We start from the raw sequence: 19,595 nt of genomic DNA, 5'->3' as shown, positions 1-19,595 counted from the left end.
AGGGATAGTGGAATACAACAGAACAGAATAGGTTCAAGTTTGGTCTCTTTTATTAATGCTATTGAAATATTTCTCGTCTCCCTTGCAGACACCTATTGATAACACAGGATGTGGGACCGTGCAGCTGTGTGCAGCTGAGCCTTCTTCGTGCAACCCCGCTGTTGCAGGATCATGCCTCTTCCTTTCTGCTAGGCAGACGAGCGGTCGAAATTTTGACTGTGGGCTCTCGGGACAGTCAGATGGCTACATCGCAGTCACCCTGTCAAGTGACAGCACGTTGGTATGTCAAGTTCTGGCACAGATCAAAGTACCATGAAGTCTAACCCAGAGTCAGTCGCACAATTTGTTTTGAAGACGTATGTCTAAGCGGGTTTTATTTACCATTTCTGGCTTTGCATTGCAGGGTGGCAGCGACACAACCTACATCTGTGCCAACAACAACGGCGCTGTGGCATTCTTTTCTGCTGTCCTCGACAACAACAACCAGCTGATTCAGACAGCGGTGAGTTCTACTTGCCTCAAACTATAAGTGAGGAGATGGGTTAGGGTTACGTATTCAGTATTGAAGGAATAAATATTGGCACTACTTATCATCATCGGTAATGTGAATATAATGGCGGAGTGGATAAAGACAAGTATACCAACAAGTAGAACAGTCTGGTGAATTCAGAAAATGACATCACTTTACTGTTGTGCAGCCTTTAAAAGCAGGAAAAGACATGTCACCACATAACAATATCCAGATTTTGAGGAGCTAGGTCTCATATCACCATAACAATATAATATCCATACATTAGCCGGCTCAAGATACAGCCAATCTAGTGTGGTTACAAACCTATTTTTTATGTCTACACTTTATTTGTATGCACAGAATGCTTCACACAGCCTTTGAGAACCTGCTGCACAAGCAATATCACAGCAAACGTGAATTCAAGTCACTATCTGCATGACAAAGAACATTTGCTGTAATCATACAACATTGAAAACTCATTGTCTTCTTTGTCATCTGTTATTTGTCCTTTCTCTCCAGCTGAATGTGAACAACGTGAGGGGCAGGGTCGATGGAAATAGAATCCAGTGTACATTTGCTGCCACCGTGCCAGATTCTGCTAGTGGAACTTCTGGATCATCAGGTGTTACACTCGCAATCTCCACTGGACCTTTCAACAGCAGTAAGCTAACATCCCACAGATACACATTTACATAAGACTCCTGTAACAAACACCATGCTAGATAATGTGTCGACATTTTTAAAAAAATGATCTTTTTGTCTTTCACTTGCGCTCTCAGCTACCGGTACTCTGGGAGCCCCAGCCCCCGGACTAGTGAGTCCTGCTGTAAACCTGGCCAACCCTAACACCACCATCGTCAATCAGGTCTCCACAGCCAACACAACCAACACCACCACCGTTTCCCCTACCAACATGACCACACCACCAGGAAACAACATGACCACACCACCGGCAACGACCGTAGTACCGACAACAACGGCTCCCCCACTGACACCCAACATTACAGTGCAAAATCTCCAGGTGAGGGATAGGGATAGTGGAATACAACAGAACAGAATAGGTTCAAGTATGGTCTCTTTTATTAATGCTATTGAAATATTTCTCGTCTCCCTTGCAGACACCTATTGATAACACAGGATGTGGGACCGTGCAGCTGTGTGCAGCTGAGCCTTCTTCGTGCAACCCCGCTGTTGCAGGATCATGCCTCTTCCTTTCTGCTAGGCAGACGAGCGGTCGAAATTTTGACTGTGGGCTCTCGGGACAGTCAGATGGCTACATCGCAGTCACCCTGTCAAGTGACAGCACGTTGGTATGTCAAGTTCTGGCACAGATCAAAGTACCATGAAGTCTAACCCAGAGTCAGTCGCACAATTTGTTTTGAAGACGTATGTCTAAGCGGGTTTTATTTACCATTTCTGGCTTTGCATTGCAGGGTGGCAGCGACACAACCTACATCTGTGCCAACAACAACGGCGCTGTGGCATTCTTTTCTGCTGTCCTCGACAACAACAACCAGCTGATTCAGACAGCGGTGAGTTCTACTTGCCTCAAACTATAAGTGAGGAGATGGGTTAGGGTTACGTATTCAGTATTGAAGGAATAAATATTGGCACTACTTATCATCATCGGTAATGTGAATATAATGGCGGAGTGGATAAAGACAAATATACGAACAAGTAGAACAGTCTGGTGAATTCAGAAAATGACATCACTTTACTGTTGTGCAGCCTTTAAAAGCAGGAAAAGACATGTCACCACATAACAATATCCAGATTTTGAGGAGCTAGGTCTCATATCACCATAACAATATAATATCCATACATTAGCCGGCTCAAGATACAGCCAATCTAGTGTGGTTACAAACCTATTTTTTATGTCTACACTTTATTTGTATGCACAGAATGCTTCACACAGCCTTTGAGAACCTGCTGCACAAGCAATATCACAGCAAACGTGAATTCAAGTCACTATCTGCATGACAAAGAACATTTGCTGTAATCATACAACATTGAAAACTCATTGTCTTCTTTGTCATCTGTTATTTGTCCTTTCTCTCCAGCTGAATGTGAACAACGTGAGGGGCAGGGTCGATGGAAATAGAATCCAGTGTACATTTGCTGCCACCGTGCCAGATTCTGCTAGTGGAACTTCTGGATCATCAGGTGTTACACTCGCAATCTCCACTGGACCTTTCAACAGCAGTAAGCTAACATCCCACAGATACACATTTACATAAGACTCCTGTAACAAACACCATGCTAGATAATGTGTCGACATTTTTAAAAAAATGATCTTTTTGTCTTTCACTTGCGCTCTCAGCTACCGGTACTCTGGGAGCCCCAGCCCCCGGACTAGTGAGTCCTGCTGTAAACCTGGCCAACCCTAACACCACCATCGTCAATCAGGTCTCCACAGCCAACACAACCAACACCACCACCGTTTCCCCTACCAACATGACCACACCACCAGGAAACAACATGACCACACCACCGGCAACGACCGTAGTACCGACAACAACGGCTCCCCCACTGACACCCAACATTACAGTGCAAAATCTCCAGGTGAGGGATAGGGATAGTGGAATACAACAGAACAGAATAGGTTCAAGTATGGTCTCTTTTATTAATGCTATTGAAATATTTCTCGTCTCCCTTGCAGACACCTATTGATAACACAGGATGTGGGACCGTGCAGCTGTGTGCAGCTGAGCCTTCTTCGTGCAACCCCGCTGTTGCAGGATCATGCCTCTTCCTTTCTGCTAGGCAGACGAGCGGTCGAAATTTTGACTGTGGGCTCTCGGGACAGTCAGATGGCTACATCGCAGTCACCCTGTCAAGTGACAGCACGTTGGTATGTCAAGTTCTGGCACAGATCAAAGTACCATGAAGTCTAACCCAGAGTCAGTCGCACAATTTGTTTTGAAGACGTATGTCTAAGCGGGTTTTATTTACCATTTCTGGCTTTGCATTGCAGGGTGGCAGCGACACAACCTACATCTGTGCCAACAACAACGGCGCTGTGGCATTCTTTTCTGCTGTCCTCGACAACAACAACCAGCTGATTCAGACAGCGGTGAGTTCTACTTGCCTCAAACTATAAGTGAGGAGATGGGTTAGGGTTACGTATTCAGTATTGAAGGAATAAATATTGGCACTACTTATCATCATCGGTAATGTGAATATAATGGCGGAGTGGATAAAGACAAGTATACCAACAAGTAGAACAGTCTGGTGAATTCAGAAAATGACATCACTTTACTGTTGTGCAGCCTTTAAAAGCAGGAAAAGACATGTCACCACATAACAATATCCAGATTTTGAGGAGCTAGGTCTCATATCACCATAACAATATAATATCCATACATTAGCCGGCTCAAGATACAGCCAATCTAGTGTGGTTACAAACCTATTTTTTATGTCTACACTTTATTTGTATGCACAGAATGCCTCACACAGCCTTTGAGAACCTGCTGCACAAGCAATATCACAGCAAACGTGAATTCAAGTCACTATCTGCATGACAAAGAACATTTGCTGTAATCATACAACATTGAAAACTCATTGTCTTCTTTGTCATCTGTTATTTGTCCTTTCTCTCCAGCTGAATGTGAACAACGTGAGGGGCAGGGTCGATGGAAATAGAATCCAGTGTACATTTGCTGCCACCGTGCCAGATTCTGCTAGTGGAACTTCTGGATCATCAGGTGTTACACTCGCAATCTCCACTGGACCTTTCAACAGCAGTAAGCTAACATCCCACAGATACACATTTACATAAGACTCCTGTAACAAACACCATGCTAGATAATGTGTCGACATTTTTAAAAAAATGATCTTTTTGTCTTTCACTTGCGCTCTCAGCTACCGGTACTCTGGGAGCCCCAGCCCCCCAACTAGTGAGTCCTGCTGTAAACCTGGCCAACCCTAACACCACCATCGTCAATCAGGTCTCCACAGCCAACACAACCAACACCACCACCGTTTCCCCTACCAACATGACCACACCACCAGGAAACAACATGACCACACCACCGGCAACGACCGTAGTACCGACAACAACGGCTCCCCCACTGACACCCAACATTACAGTGCAAAATCTCCAGGTGAGGGATAGGGATAGTGGAATACAACAGAACAGAATAGGTTCAAGTATGGTCTCTTTTATTAATGCTATTGAAATATTTCTCGTCTCCCTTGCAGACACCTATTGATAACACAGGATGTGGGACCGTGCAGCTGTGTGCAGCTGAGCCTTCTTCGTGCAACCCCGCTGTTGCAGGATCATGCCTCTTCCTTTCTGCTAGGCAGACGAGCGGTCGAAATTTTGACTGTGGGCTCTCGGGACAGTCAGATGGCTACATCGCAGTCACCCTGTCAAGTGACAGCACGTTGGTATGTCAAGTTCTGGCACAGATCAAAGTACCATGAAGTCTAACCCAGAGTCAGTCGCACAATTTGTTTTGAAGACGTATGTCTAAGCGGGTTTTATTTACCATTTCTGGCTTTGCATTGCAGGGTGGCAGCGACACAACCTACATCTGTGCCAACAACAACGGCGCTGTGGCATTCTTTTCTGCTGTCCTCGACAACAACAACCAGCTGATTCAGACAGCGGTGAGTTCTACTTGCCTCAAACTATAAGTGAGGAGATGGGTTAGGGTTACGTATTCAGTATTGAAGGAATAAATATTGGCACTACTTATCATCATCGGTAATGTGAATATAATGGCGGAGTGGATAAAGACAAGTATACCAACAAGTAGAACAGTCTGGTGAATTCAGAAAATGACATCACTTTACTGTTGTGCAGCCTTTAAAAGCAGGAAAAGACATGTCACCACATAACAATATCCAGATTTTGAGGAGCTAGGTCTCATATCACCATAACAATATAATATCCATACATTAGCCGGCTCAAGATACAGCCAATCTAGTGTGGTTACAAACCTATTTTTTATGTCTACACTTTATTTGTATGCACAGAATGCTTCACACAGCCTTTGAGAACCTGCTGCACAAGCAATATCACAGCAAACGTGAATTCAAGTCACTATCTGCATGACAAAGAACATTTGCTGTAATCATACAACATTGAAAACTCATTGTCTTCTTTGTCATCTGTTATTTGTCCTTTCTCTCCAGCTGAATGTGAACAACGTGAGGGGCAGGGTCGATGGAAATAGAATCCAGTGTACATTTGCTGCCACCGTGCCAGATTCTGCTAGTGGAACTTCTGGATCATCAGGTGTTACACTCGCAATCTCCACTGGACCTTTCAACAGCAGTAAGCTAACATCCCACAGATACACATTTACATAAGACTCCTGTAACAAACACCATGCTAGATAATGTGTCGCCATTTTTAAAAAAATGATCTTTTTGTCTTTCACTTGCGCTCTCAGCTACCGGTACTCTGGGAGCCCCAGCCCCCGGACTAGTGAGTCCTGCTGTAAACCTGGCCAACCCTAACACCACCATCGTCAATCAGGTCTCCACAGCCAACACAACCAACACCACCACCGTTTCCCCTACCAACATGACCACACCACCAGGAAACAACATGACCACACCACCGGCAACGACCGTAGTACCGACAACAACGGCTCCCCCACTGACACCCAACATTACAGTGCAAAATCTCCAGGTGAGGGATAGGGATAGTGGAATACAACAGAACAGAATAGGTTCAAGTATGGTCTCTTTTATTAATGCTATTGAAATATTTCTCGTCTCCCTTGCAGACACCTATTGATAACACAGGATGTGGGACCGTGCAGCTGTGTGCAGCTGAGCCTTCTTCGTGCAACCCCGCTGTTGCAGGATCATGCCTCTTCCTTTCTGCTAGGCAGACGAGCGGTCGAAATTTTGACTGTGGGCTCTCGGGACAGTCAGATGGCTACATCGCAGTCACCCTGTCAAGTGACAGCACGTTGGTATGTCAAGTTCTGGCACAGATCAAAGTACCATGAAGTCTAACCCAGAGTCAGTCGCACAATTTGTTTTGAAGACGTATGTCTAAGCGGGTTTTATTTACCATTTCTGGCTTTGCATTGCAGGGTGGCAGCGACACAACCTACATCTGTGCCAACAACAACGGCGCTGTGGCATTCTTTTCTGCTGTCCTCGACAACAACAACCAGCTGATTCAGACAGCGGTGAGTTCTACTTGCCTCAAACTATAAGTGAGGAGATGGGTTAGGGTTACGTATTCAGTATTGAAGGAATAAATATTGGCACTACTTATCATCATCGGTAATGTGAATATAATGGCGGAGTGGATAAAGACAAGTATACCAACAAGTAGAACAGTCTGGTGAATTCAGAAAATGACATCACTTTACTGTTGTGCAGCCTTTAAAAGCAGGAAAAGACATGTCACCACATAACAATATCCAGATTTTGAGGAGCTAGGTCTCATATCACCATAACAATATAATATCCATACATTAGCCGGCTCAAGATACAGCCAATCTAGTGTGGTTACAAACCTATTTTTTATGTCTACACTTTATTTGTATGCACAGAATGCTTCACACAGCCTTTGAGAACCTGCTGCACAAGCAATATCACAGCAAACGTGAATTCAAGTCACTATCTGCATGACAAAGAACATTTGCTGTAATCATACAACATTGAAAACTCATTGTCTTCTTTGTCATCTGTTATTTGTCCTTTCTCTCCAGCTGAATGTGAACAACGTGAGGGGCAGGGTCGATGGAAATAGAATCCAGTGTACATTTGCTGCCACCGTGCCAGATTCTGCTAGTGGAACTTCTGGATCATCAGGTGTTACACTCGCAATCTCCACTGGACCTTTCAACAGCAGTAAGCTAACATCCCACAGATACACATTTACATAAGACTCCTGTAACAAACACCATGCTAGATAATGTGTCGACATTTTTTAAAAAATGATCTTTTTGTCTTTCACTTGCGCTCTCAGCTACCGGTACTCTGGGAGCCCCAGCCCCCGGACTAGTGAGTCCTGCTGTAAACCTGGCCAACCCTAACACCACCATCGTCAATCAGGTCTCCACAGCCAACACAACCAACACCACCACCGTTTCCCCTACCAACATGACCACACCACCAGGAAACAACATGACCACACCACCGGCAACGACCGTAGTACCGACAACAACGGCTCCCCCACTGACACCCAACATTACAGTGCAAAATCTCCAGGTGAGGGATAGGGATAGTGGAATACAACAGAACAGAATAGGTTCAAGTATGGTCTCTTTTATTAATGCTATTGAAATATTTCTCGTCTCCCTTGCAGACACCTATTGATAACACAGGATGTGGGACCGTGCAGCTGTGTGCAGCTGAGCCTTCTTCGTGCAACCCCGCTGTTGCAGGATCATGCCTCTTCCTTTCTGCTAGGCAGACGAGCGGTCGAAATTTTGACTGTGGGCTCTCGGGACAGTCAGATGGCTACATCGCAGTCACCCTGTCAAGTGACAGCACGTTGGTATGTCAAGTTCTGGCACAGATCAAAGTACCATGAAGTCTAACCCAGAGTCAGTCGCACAATTTGTTTTGAAGACGTATGTCTAAGCGGGTTTTATTTACCATTTCTGGCTTTGCATTGCAGGGTGGCAGCGACACAACCTACATCTGTGCCAACAACAACGGCGCTGTGGCATTCTTTTCTGCTGTCCTCGACAACAACAACCAGCTGATTCAGACAGCGGTGAGTTCTACTTGCCTCAAACTATAAGTGAGGAGATGGGTTAGGGTTACGTATTCAGTATTGAAGGAATAAATATTGGCACTACTTATCATCATCGGTAATGTGAATATAATGGCGGAGTGGATAAAGACAAGTATACCAACAAGTAGAACAGTCTGGTGAATTCAGAAAATGACATCACTTTACTGTTGTGCAGCCTTTAAAAGCAGGAAAAGACATGTCACCACATAACAATATCCAGATTTTGAGGAGCTAGGTCTCATATCACCATAACAATATAATATCCATACATTAGCCGGCTCAAGATACAGCCAATCTAGTGTGGTTACAAACCTATTTTTTATGTCTACACTTTATTTGTATGCACAGAATGCCTCACACAGCCTTTGAGAACCTGCTGCACAAGCAATATCACAGCAAACGTGAATTCAAGTCACTATCTGCATGACAAAGAACATTTGCTGTAATCATACAACATTGAAAACTCATTGTCTTCTTTGTCATCTGTTATTTGTCCTTTCTCTCCAGCTGAATGTGAACAACGTGAGGGGCAGGGTCGATGGAAATAGAATCCAGTGTACATTTGCTGCCACCGTGCCAGATTCTGCTAGTGGAACTTCTGGATCATCAGGTGTTACACTCGCAATCTCCACTGGACCTTTCAACAGCAGTAAGCCAACATCCCACAGATACACATTTACATAAGACTCCTGTAACAAACACCATGCTAGATAATGTGTCGACATTTTTAAAAAAATGATCTTTTTGTCTTTCACTTGCGCTCTCAGCTACCGGTACTCTGGGAGCCCCAGCCCCCCAACTAGTGAGTCCTGCTGTAAACCTGGCCAACCCTAACACCACCATCGTCAATCAGGTCTCCACAGCCAACACCACCACCGTTTCCCCTACCAACATGACCACACCACCAGGAAACAACATGACCACACCACCGGCAACGACCGTAGTACCGACAACAACGGCTCCCCCACTGACACCCAACATTACAGTGCAAAATCTCCAGGTGAGGGATAGGGATAGTGGAATACAACAGAACAGAATAGGTTCAAGTATGGTCTCTTTTATTAATGCTATTGAAATATTTCTCGTCTCCCTTGCAGACACCTATTGATAACACAGGATGTGGGACCGTGCAGCTGTGTGCAGCTGAGCCTTCTTCGTGCAACCCCGCTGTTGCAGGATCATGCCTCTTCCTTTCTGCTAGGCAGACGAGCGGTCGAAATTTTGACTGTGGGCTCTCGGGACAGTCAGATGGCTACATCGCAGTCACCCTGTCAAGTGACAGCACGTTGGTATGTCAAGTTCTGGCACAGATCAAAGTACCATGAAGTCTAACCCAGAGTCAGTCGCACAATTTGTTTTGAAGACGTATGTCTAAGCGGGTTTTATTTACCATTTCTGGCTTTGCATTGCAGGGTGGCAGCGACACAACCTACATCTGTGCCAACAACAACGGCGCTGTGGCATTCTTTTCTGCTGTCCTCGACAACAACAACCAGCTGATTCAGACAGCGGTGAGTTCTACTTGCCTCAAACTATAAGTGAGGAGATGGGTTAGGGTTACGTATTCAGTATTGAAGGAATAAATATTGGCACTACTTATCATCATCGGTAATGTGAATATAATGGCGGAGTGGATAAAGACAAGTATACCAACAAGTAGAACAGTCTGGTGAATTCAGAAAATGACATCACTTTACTGTTGTGCAGCCTTTAAAAGCAGGAAAAGACATGTCACCACATAACAATATCCAGATTTTGAGGAGCTAGGTCTCATATCACCATAACAATATAATATCCATACATTAGCCGGCTCAAGATACAGCCAATCTAGTGTGGTTACAAACCTATTTTTTATGTCTACACTTTATTTGTATGCACAGAATGCCTCACACAGCCTTTGAGAACCTGCTGCACAAGCAATATCACAGCAAACGTGAATTCAAGTCACTATCTGCATGACAAAGAACATTTGCTGTAATCATACAACATTGAAAACTCATTGTCTTCTTTGTCATCTGTTATTTGTCCTTTCTCTCCAGCTGAATGTGAACAACGTGAGGGGCAGGGTCGATGGAAATAGAATCCAGTGTACATTTGCTGCCACCGTGCCAGATTCTGCTAGTGGAACTTCTGGATCATCAGGTGTTACACTCGCAATCTCCACTGGACCTTTCAACAGCAGTAAGCTAACATCCCACAGATACACATTTACATAAGACTCCTGTAACAAACACCATGCTAGATAATGTGTCGACATTTTTAAAAAAATGATCTTTTTGTCTTTCACTTGCGCTCTCAGCTACCGGTACTCTGGGAGCCCCAGCCCCCGGACTAGTGAGTCCTGCTGTAAACCTGGCCAACCCTAACACCACCATCGTCAATCAGGTCTCCACAGCCAACACAACCAACACCACCACCGTTTCCCCTACCAACATGACCACACCACCAGGAAACAACATGACCACACCACCGGCAACGACCGTAGTACCGACAACAACGGCTCCCCCACTGACACCCAACATTACAGTGCAAAATCTCCAGGTGAGGGATAGGGATAGTGGAATACAACAGAACAGAATAGGTTCAAGTTTGGTCTCTTTTATTAATGCTATTGAAATATTTCTCGTCTCCCTTGCAGACACCTATTGATAACACAGGATGTGGGACCGTGCAGCTGTGTGCAGCTGAGCCTTCTTCGTGCAACCCCGCTGTTGCAGGATCATGCCTCTTCCTTTCTGCTAGGCAGACGAGCGGTCGAAATTTTGACTGTGGGCTCTCGGGACAGTCAGATGGCTACATCGCAGTCACCCTGTCAAGTGACAGCACGTTGGTATGTCAAGTTCTGGCACAGATCAAAGTACCATGAAGTCTAACCCAGAGTCAGTCGCACAATTTGTTTTGAAGACGTATGTCTAAGCGGGTTTTATTTACCATTTCTGGCTTTGCATTGCAGGGTGGCAGCGACACAACCTACATCTGTGCCAACAACAACGGCGCTGTGGCATTCTTTTCTGCTGTCCTCGACAACAACAACCAGCTGATTCAGACAGCGGTGAGTTCTACTTGCCTCAAACTATAAGTGAGGAGATGGGTTAGGGTTACGTATTCAGTATTGAAGGAATAAATATTGGCACTACTTATCATCATCGGTAATGTGAATATAATGGCGGAGTGGATAAAGACAAGTATACCAACAAGTAGAACAGTCTGGTGAATTCAGAAAATGACATCACTTTACTGTTGTGCAGCCTTTAAAAGCAGGAAAAGACATGTCACCACATAACAATATCCAGATTTTGAGGAGCTAGGTCTCATATCACCATAACAATATAATATCCATATATTAGCCGGCTCAAGATACAGCCAATCTAGTGTGGTTACAAACCTATTTTTTATGTCTACACTTTATTTGTATGCACAGAATGCTTCACACAGCCTTTGAGAACCTGCTGCACAAGCAATATCACAGCAAACGTGAATTCAAGTCACTATCTGCATGACAAAGAACATTTGCTGTAATCATACAACATTGAAAACTCATTGTCTTCTTTGTCATCTGTTATTTGTCCTTTCTCTCCAGCTGAATGTGAACAACGTGAGGGGCAGGGTCGATGGAAATAGAATCCAGTGTACATTTGCTGCCACCGTGCCAGATTCTGCTAGTGGAACTTCTGGATCATCAGGTGTTACACTCGCAATCTCCACTGGACCTTTCAACAGCAGTAAGCTAACATCCCACAGATACATATTTACATAAGACTCCTGTAACAAACACCATGCTAGATAATGTGTCGACATTTTTACACATGCTAAAACATTTTTTTAAAAGTGATCTTTTTGTCTTTCACTTGCGCTCTCAGCTACCGGTACTCTGGGAGCTCCAGCCCCCCGACTAGTGAGTCCTGCTGTAAACCTGGCCAACCCTAACACCACCATCGTCAATCAGGTCTCCACAGCCAACGCAACCAACACCACCACCGTTTCCCCTACCAACATGACCACACCACCAGGAAACAACATGACCACACCACCAGGAAACAACATGACCACACCACCGGCAACGACCGTAGTACCGACAACAACGGCTCCCCCACTGACACCCAACATTACAGTGCAAAATCTCCAGGTGAGGGATAGGGATAGTGGAATACAACAGAACAGAATAGGTTCAAGTATGGTCTCTTTTATTAATGCTATTGAAATATTTCTCGTCTCCCTTGCAGACACCTATTGATAACACAGGATGTGGGACCGTGCAGCTGTGTGCAGCTGAGCCTTCTTCGTGCAACCCCGCTGTTGAAGGATCATGCTTCTTCCTTTCTGCTAGGCAGACGAGCGGTCGAAATTTTGACTGTGAGCTCTCAGGAGAGTCAGATGGCTACATCGCAGCCACCCTGTCAAGTGACAGCACATTGGTATGTCAAGTTCTGGCACAGATCAAAGTACCATGAAGTCTAACCCAGAGTCAGTCACTCAATTTGTTTTGAAGACGTATGTCTAAATAGGTTTTATTTACCATTTCTGGTTTTGCACTGCAGGGTGGCAACGACACAACCTACATCTGTGCGAACAACAACGGCGCTGTGGCATTCTTTTCTGCTGTCCTCGACAACAATAACCAGCTGATTCAGACAGTGGTGAGTTCTACTTGCCTCAAACTATAAATGACGAGATGGGTTAGGGTTACGTATTCAATATTGAAGGAATAAATATTGGCATTACTTATCTTCATTAGTAACGTGAATATAATGACGGAGTGAATAAAGACAAATATACGAACAAGTAGAACAGTCTGGTAAATTCAGAAAATGACATCACTTTACTGTTGTGCAGCCTTTAAAACCAGGAAAAGACATGTCACCACATAAGAATATCCAGATTTTGAGAAGATAGATCTCATATCACCAAAACAATATAATATCCATATATTAGCCAGCTCAAGATACAGCTAATCTAGTGTGGTTACAAACCTATTTTTCATGTCTACACTTTATTTGTATGCACAGAATGCCTCATACAGCCTTTGGGAACCTGCTGCTCAAGCAATATCACAGCAAACATGAATTCAAGTCACTATCTGCATGACAAAGAAACATTTGCTGTAATCATACAACATTGAAAACTCATTGTCTTCTTTGTCATCTGTTACTTGTCCTTTCTCTCCAGCTGAATGTGAACAACGTGAGGGGCAATGTCACTGGAAATAGAATCCAGTGTACATTTGCTGCCACTGTACCAGATTTTGCTGCTGTAACTTCTAGATCATCTAGAATATCAGAATTTGCAGTTGCAATCTCCACTGGACCTTTCAACAGCAGTAAGCTAAAATCCCATAGATACACATTAACATAAGACTCCTGTAACAAACACCATGATAGATAATGTGTTGAATTTTTTACACATGCTAAATTTCTTTTTTAAAATGATCTTTTTGTCTTTCACTTGCGCTCTCAGCTACTGGTACTCTGGGAGCCCCAGCCCCCCGACTAGTGAGTCCTGCTGTAAACCTGGCCGATCCTAACACCACCATCGTCAATCAGGTTTCCACAACCAACACAACCAACACCACCACCGTTTCCCCTACCAACATGACCACACCGCCAGGAAACAACATGACCACACCACCGGCAACGACCGTAGTACCGACAACAACGGCTCCCCCACTGACACCCAACATTACAGTGCAAAATCTTGAGGTGAGGGATAGGGATAGTGGAATACAACAGAACAGAATAGGTTCAAGTATGGTCTCTTTTATTAATGCTATTGAAATATTTCTCGTCTCCCTTGCAGACACTTATTGATAACACAGGATGTGGGACCGTGCAGCTGTGTGCAGCTGAGCCTTCTTCATGCAACCCCGCTGTTGCAGGATCATGCTTCTTCCTTTCTGCTAGGCAGACGAGCGGTCGAAATTTTGACTGTGAGCTCTCAGGAGAGTCAGATGGCTACATCGCAGCCACCCTGTCAAGTGACAGCACATTGGTATGTCAAGTTCTGGCACAGATGAAAGTACCATGAAGTCTAACCCAGAGTCAGTCGCACATTTGTTTTGAAGACGTATGTCTAAGCGGGTTTTATTTATCATTCTGGTTTTGCACTGCAGGGTGGTAACGACACAACCTACATCTGTGCGAACAACAACGGCGCTGTGGCATTCTTTTCTGCTGTCCTCGACAACAATAACCAGCTGATTCAGACAGTGGTGAGTTCTACTTGCCTCAAACTATAAGTGAGGAGATGGGTTAGGGTTACATATTCAATATTGAAGGAATAAATATTGGCACTACTTATCATCATCAGAAATGTGAATGTAATGACAGAGTGGATAAAGACAAGTATACGAACAAGTAGAACAGTCTGGTAAATTCAGAAAATGACATCACTTTACTATTGTACAGCCTTTAAAACCAGGAAAAGACATGTCACCACATAACAATATTCAGATTTTGAGAAGATAGATCTCATATCACCATAACAATATAATATCCATATATTAGCCAGCTCAAGATACAGCTAATCTAGTGTGGTTACAAACCTATTTTTCATGTCTACACTTTATTTGTATGCACAGAATGCCTCATACAGCCTTTGGGAACCTGCTGCTCAAGCAATATCACAGCAAACATGAATTCAAGTCACTATCTGCATGACAAAGAAACATCTGCTGTAATCATACAACATTGAAAACTCATTGTCTTCTTTGTCATCTGTTATTTGTCCTTTTTCTCCAGCTGAATGTGAACAACGTGAGGGGCAGGGTCACTGGAAATAGAATCCAGTGTACATTTGCTGCCACTGTACCAGATTTTGCTGCTGTAACTTCTAGATCATCTAGAACATCAGGTGTTACACTCGCAATCTCCACTGGACCTTTCAACAGCAGTAAGCTAACATTCCACAGATACACATTTACATAAGACTCCTGTTACAAACACCATGCCAGGTAATGCGTTGAAATTTTTACACATGCTAATTTTCTTTTAAAAAATGATCTTTTTGTCTTTTACTTGCGCTCTCAGCTACTGGTACTCTGGGAGCCCCAGCCCCCCGACTACTGAGTACTGTTGAAAACCTGGCCAATCCTAACACCACCATCGTCAATCAGCTTTTAACAACCAACACCACCACCGCCACCACCGCTTCCCCTACCAACATGACCACCAGCCACGCCATTACCCTCCAGCAATCACTGACGCAAGGTAAGCATACAGTATGGGATTGTTTTCCACGACAGAGCCAAGCTATCCAAGAGGTTTAAAATTACCTGTGTTTGTGCAATGCCTTATTTCTGTTTTCCCGTCTTCCCCTACAGCTATGCTGATTGCTGCCGGTTTGCTGGGTCTGTTCATGCTATGAGGAAACCCCCATGAGTCAAGACAAGAAACTCGTAACCTCCCTATTTATATATATGTTGGTGTTGCCTCTGTAGTCATTCAGCAGTGGTGGGAAGTTTTCCAACCCTGCTATAATGAAACATTTTAAATTAATGTCATAAATTGGCCTTCCTTTCCCACTAAACACTAATAGGTATTTAGTTTTAGCTCTCTTCAACCAAAGTTAAACTGATCCCCAAATGACTCCCACCCACTGCTGTTTACAAAGAATTACAGGGGAAACATTACATGTGCGATGGAATATAATCTGTTAAACATCTCACAGGAGTTTGACTAAACACAGTGCAGTTGAGGTTGTCAGGATTAGTTTTGTATCAACTCACTGCAGTGAAATTAGGACCAGTGGAGGTGGGTCACTCTTCGACAGCCTTTCTGCAGACTGCTTTCACATCTGTTACAGGCTCTGAAACATGGAAGTTAATTTAATTCGAAGAGTTTTGAATTCAATTTGTGTACTCTGTTTTTTTTGTTTGCTGACCATAGGACAGCTGGATTATTGTCTAACAAGTTACTGAATTGCTGGCTAAACATCAAAACCCGACCCTAGATGTACACATATCTATATAAGACACAAATGGCAAGTTATATTACAATTAGAACCGTAAAGAGCAGTCGAATATCAAATTTGGGGTTTGAGGTCTGGTTACCTTTTAATCCCATATTTCTGACAGTAAAAACTTCATGATTAGGTAACTCCAGGTAACTGCGATGATAGGAAAAGGTCTGTTGGTAAATTACAATGGTGCATTAATGTCCTGAAACTTTCTGTCAAAAGCTGAGGAACTAATGAAGGACTTTTTTGTTAACCATGATATTCTTTCGTCTCCCTTCAGAACAGTTAGATGTGCCTTTTTAGGGGCCAGAATTATTCTTTATTTTGCTTGTGTCACTAGACATTCACAATCAAAATATAATTTTCTCCTCCTGTGTCACTCACAATGATGTCAGAAAATGGCAGATATGTTTGTTTTTGCATCATGTTATAAGTATATTGATGTTATTTTCTTTGGTGTGAATGTACATATAAACAATGAAGCCTTCACTGGCTGATATTTTCATGTGCGCGTGTTATGAGTAAGTGCACATGCAAGTGAGCAGTTTCTTATAAAGAATGCTATGATATGATACAAATATTGGTGAAATTGATTTTGCATATTGCATTATGTAACAACTGCATTGTTATTACATATTTTTGAAATAAATATTTTACCCAAACTGCTTATCTTTGTGGAATTAATAAATTGAAACTGACACTGAAATTATAGCAGCAGGCCTTTTTGGCATTTGTAACTTTCTTGATTTGAATTCCCCTGAAATATGTTTTCAGCATCAGTTCATTGGAATTGACAAGAAGCCAACATATAATCAACAATCATACATGGGATATTAAAATATTGACAGGCAGAGATACAACTTAGGAGTATAGTGAAAGCATTAATGTGTTACAGGGCTGCAAATAACAATTATTTTAATTGTTGATCAATCTATCGATTGCTTTTTCTCGAATAACCATTAAGTTGTTTTGCTGTTTCCCAAAGCCCATAAATAAATCCTCAAATGTCTTGTTTTGTCCACAACCCACATTATTTCAATTTACTGTCATAGAGGATTAAAGAAGCCACAAAATATTTGCACTTAAGAAATTAAAACCAGATAATTTTCTTCTTGAAAAATTACTTAAACCAATTGTTAATCAAAATACGTAGTTGGGAATGAATTGAACAGTTGAGAAGTAATTAATTTATTGTTGCACCTCTAGTTAGTAACACAAGTGTTCTTAATGTTACAATGTAAGTGATACATTCATTTTAAGATTGCATTGGTATTTCTAAATCCATTGACATATACATTTGAATTACCAATAATCTGTGTTATCAAATTTTACATTAACATACTTTAAATTCATCAAACAAAAATCATAATGGAGTGTTTTTATGACATGTAAGCACTTTATAATTAAATTGTGAGCCGTTTAATGATATATTTTGTGTTGCAGAACAAAACGTTTGGATATCATGTGTCTGTGATAACCAAAATTAAAATTTCAGGCATTTAACTGAAATATCCACTGACTTTGACACGAGGGAAGCAGATGAGCAAAAATGTTAGCTGATTTCCGGGTTATAGGACTGCAAACTACACCACTCTACTGGCAATAATCAAGGCTATGGTCATTTTTTGAAAAATCCAACAACTCTCGATGTCAGCTACTTTTTAGACTAAATTAGACTAATTTTGGACTAAAATGTCATGTTTACCCCTATTCTGCAAAGATATACTAACACAAGTAGACTGCAGAACAAGTAAACTTAACTAATGCAGTTGCATTGCAGTTGTTGATAGTAGTATATTGATATTTTACTTTGATGGCTAGTCTGTAATCAAAATAATGGGAGATATAGCACATTTTAACAGTATTCATGGAAAGCATGGATCTATTAAGGGTAAATCAAATCAGAATCACAGACTGTAGCTAGCTAGCTAATCAAGCTACTTTAGCCCACTCAGCTACCCAGTCTGCTGAGAGGTTTAATACTTGCTAAGTCAAAACCAAGTAGGCACGATTTTAGTAATTTGCAGGTAAAACTGGGCTTGACTTATGCGCGGAATTTAAATTGTGTATACACGTCAAGGTTACAAATTGCATCTAGCTAACTGTTGTAGCTGACATTAGCGCTCGTCCAAGTTCGTGCCCTTCTCAGACGATAATGCGACTTCTTTACGTCACACAGCATTTTTTCTAATACAGGCTGTAAATACAGACCAAACAAGTAATCTGAAAACACTTACCTTCGTTTTGCCGATATTTTCGGTAAGCCTCGGTCGCTGTCCAACTGAGAGAATACATATTCCGCTGGCTGCAAAATGACGACGTTTGTTTTGACCCTTTCCCCTGTCGCTACACTTTCAGCCAAACAAAGATGGCCGTCGGAAGTGACATATCATCTTGCTCAACCTCTACGACCTTCAAGTTATCTAAGTTAAGTTTTTTTTTCAGGTTCATCTTTTTAACAATACTTGTTCTGTTAGATTTATATTTAGAGAGTTTTTTTTTTTAAAGTTATTCACAGATTTAAAAATACATAATTTAATACATTGTCTCCATATTGTATTTGTTTATTCATTTTCAGGCAATGTCTTGCAAAAGGTGGCATTGACTTCTTGGAAAAAAGATACTTTGATACTTTAAAGCAAGAGGGTTCTGGTGAACCTACATGCCCGGACGGGACCTTCATGGCCGGCTACATCATGGAGGGATGGGAAAAGTGGAGAGTCGTGTGTCTTGCCGCACTGGATATGGAGGATGTTGAGGATGTGTACATATTGACGTTCATGACAATTGGAATGCTCTCCTTGGGATGTGGAATGTTCATGCAACATCGGAAACTGAGAAAGATCGCCGCTGAGCAGACCAGTGTGAGGGCGGACAACGCCACAGCTCGGAGTGCTGTGGTTGGGATGCGCTCTGACATCTCCGCAATTCGCGAGTACGTGGCAAGGATGCGAGCGGACGTAGCTACAAATCGAGAGGACATGGCGAAGATATGCGCGGCGAAAGCTGCAGAAGAGATGGATGAATAAAGAAAAGAAAAAACGGCAGATACGGGCTCTCACACCATCCCAGTTAATAACCAAACCACTGAAGTGATCTCTGTTGATTGGACCACTTTGTGACATTGTGACATGCAAGGCAACAAGTCGAGACTGTTGTTCACTCATGACGGACTAATATGGACACATGTGCAGACACACACGTAGTCTGTTTGACTGTCTAGAGCTAGACTGCAGCTCTGATTGCTACCTGCTGTTGAAACATGTTATGTCAAAATGTCAAAAGAAAAACAATCTGATGAAAACTAATGTACTCTGTGGGTAACGGGGGCGGGACTAGATAAGCTTTTGCTTCTCCCGCTTTCCCTTTCTGTCATGTGTATTGTATGATTTAAACTAAGATGATGTGTGATGATGA

Source organism: Pagrus pagrus, assembly GCF_965226575.1.
Source record: "Pagrus pagrus genome assembly, chromosome: 22".
Lineage (NCBI taxonomy): Eukaryota > Metazoa > Chordata > Actinopteri > Spariformes > Sparidae > Pagrus > Pagrus pagrus.
The sequence above is the reverse complement of the archived record's forward strand: the minus strand, read 5'-3'. Positions refer to the sequence as shown.